The sequence below is a fragment of the Arvicola amphibius genome, chromosome 13 (assembly GCF_903992535.2).
Source record: "Arvicola amphibius chromosome 13, mArvAmp1.2, whole genome shotgun sequence".
NCBI lineage: Eukaryota > Metazoa > Chordata > Mammalia > Rodentia > Cricetidae > Arvicola > Arvicola amphibius.
Genome location: NC_052059.1, coordinates 68174167 through 68177205, shown reverse-complemented (window position 1 = coordinate 68177205; position 3039 = coordinate 68174167).

Below are 3039 nucleotides of genomic sequence, written 5' to 3'. Positions count from 1 at the left end.
AGGCCTCCACGGGGGCCCGCCCACCGTCCCCCGCCCACCAATGGGAGGGCCGGAACGAGCCGCCGTCCAGGAAGTCTCCGACGGCTGGGCGGGCCCGGGGCTGAGAAGGGTGCGTAGGCATCCGCAGATTTGCCTGATTGGAAATGCAAGTCCCCCGCGGGCTGGCAGCACCGGTCTTCGAACCCAGCCGCTGGAGTACCCCATACACGGACCGCACCTGCTGCCTGTCTCGGGAGCACGTCTCGGGTCGGCTGGGTCCTGCCCCAACATACTCTCCCTTCACATACTCAGGACACCTATTGGTCAGGGTGACGGACTCTGGGAATAATGCGGAAAACGTGATTGGAAGCAAGCCCCACTAGCCTCACTTAGATGTAGAAATGATGCTGTTTTATCATTAAAGTCAACAAAATCAAGTTTTTCGAATGACCTATCTGTGACCAGTTCTTGGGGGTGATCCTTTATAAAAAGGATTATCGACACAGATTACAGTTTACATAGCCATTCTACAAGCTTATCTATGCATCTATTAAAGATTTTCCAGTATTGGTTTTTAAGACAGGGTCTCAGTGTTGGCCCTGGCTGGTCTGGAACTCGCTATGGAGACCTGGCTACCTTTTGCTGCTGAGTACTAGAATTTAAGACCTGTGCCACCATACCCTAAGTCTCCTGTTCTTATTTTAGCAACCCAAAATACTGAGTCATTTAGTAATAATAGGAGCGAAGAATTTCACTTAAAAAACAAAAGACCAGCCGGGAGGTAGTGGTGCAAGCCTTTAATCCTAACACTTGGGAGACAGAGGCAGGAGGATCTCAGTGAGTTCGAGGCCATCCTGGTCTAAAGGACAGCCAGGACTGTTACACAGAGAAACCCTGTCTCAAAAAACAGAAACAAAAAGCAAAAGCAAAACAAAAAGACCTAAAGCAGGAAGTGGTGGTGCATGCCTTTAATCCCAACACTTGGGAGGCAGAGACAGCCAGATCTCTGTGAATTAGAGGCCAGTCTGGTTTACAAAGTGAGTTCCACGCTTCAGAGAGAAACCCTGTCTCAAAGAAACAAAACAACCAGCACCAACACCTAAAGGACCTTAAATAAGTTTACTAATAGTTCAAACTATTGAAGAATACACACAGGGCAAATAAGTCCTAGAAGAGGGACCATTGACAGAGTTATTTATCCTGGAAAGAAGGAAAATTTCATCTGAGAAATGAACTGAGAAAGGTGTTCCTGTGTTTTCTAGAATTCTGCCAACTACATTTTCACACTAGTTTTGGGGTTTGTTTGTTTAAATACCAGTACTGGAAAGTATCAGGGTGCTTGGGCTGAATGGCAAGACCTACAAAACTTCCTCTTAAAAATATTTTTATTATATTTGTAATTATGTGTGTGTGTATATATATATATATATACATATATATATGTGCATGAGCACTGATGCTGGCAGAAAGCAGAGGTGTGGGATCCCCTTGGAGCTGGAGTTACAGGGGCTATGAGTCATCCAACATGCAGGACATGGAACTGAACTCTGGTCCTTTGAAGGAGCAGTACATGCTCAACAGCTCAGCCATCTCTCTAGTCTTTCAAAAATCTTTAAAATACATTTTTTCAAGAGTCATAGATGGAGTCTTTTCAGTTATTAAGGGAATTTTCCAAACAGTAGCATAAGTGCATGGGCATAGAGTTAAGAAATCATGTCAAGCTGGGTGGTGGTGCACGCCTTTAATCCCAGCACTGGGAGGCAGAGGCAGGAAGATCTCTGTGAGTTGAAGCCAGCATGGTCTACAGAGTTCTAGGACAGCCAAGACTATACAGAGAAACTCTGACTTGAAAAACAAAAACAAAACAAAACCCAAAAAGTCATGTAATATTTTATGAGAAAATAAGACTTGATCACTAATTGTCCTTGTATACTGAATATCTCTTTGTTAATTTCTTTCCTAGCTCTAAATACCACTGTACAAGTTTGAAGTATTAGGATTTATGAGAACAATGTTTTGTGTAAATAGTGTCTGTGCAAATGCAAAGAGGTACAATCTCAATTATTAATGGTTTCTATAATAAGAGGCTATCATCGTTCTAGCTATTTTCTGGTACAGAATACAAGACCCACCAACAAAGGAAGTCATTATAAGCATCGTAGCAAGGGGGAAAGTGTCTGACCCAATGATTTCTGCTAATTACACTGATTTGTTCCTATAAATTACATGATTATCAGTGTTCATGGCTTCAAAAACCAACTGACAGCCAGCGAGTCCCATCATTACCATTCAGCACCTGTGGGTGGGAGACGTTTCTCTGTTCATTCATGATCACTTGACTTGGGCCATGAATTTATAGCCACATTCTTTTCTGTTTCCTTTCAAAATGACAAAAAATACCTAGCATAGGTTATAAAACATAATACAATTGGATGTGGGAATTAGGTTTTTTTTCCCCTTTCTAATGCTCCAACAACACTCAGAATGCTTCCCTTTCACACACTGAGAATAACAGCTGTAGGCAAAATACTGTCTTTGGCCAATTCTCTAATCCTTATGAACTGCTAAAAAATTTTTTGAAGAGTAAAGAAAAACTGTTTAATAGAAACTACAACATTGATGAATGTGCTGGCACATTGAACACTCGGGAGGCTAAGATAGGCGGATCAGGAGTTCTAGGACAGCCTGGGCTATATAGCTTATTAAAAAAGAAAGAAAGAGAGAAAAGAAGAGACGGAGGGAAAAGGAAAAAAGAAACATACTAAATTATATACTTTAGTGTTTTGCCTGGTAAGGAAACAGACTAAATGAAACTCAACAACCAACAAATCTTTTTGGAATGAGTAGTGTTAAAAAACAAAACACCAAAACCATAATTACTTCAATGACCATATGTCCTCTAAGTTCCTGTGATATAATGTTGACTTTACTGCTTCTACCAGGGCTAGATTCAGTATAAACCAATTCTGAGAAGGCAGTATGTTTGGCCCAATACTCCAGAGGATATTATCTACTTACACTTATGGTATAATCAGAAATGACACATGAAAGAGAAGCAGC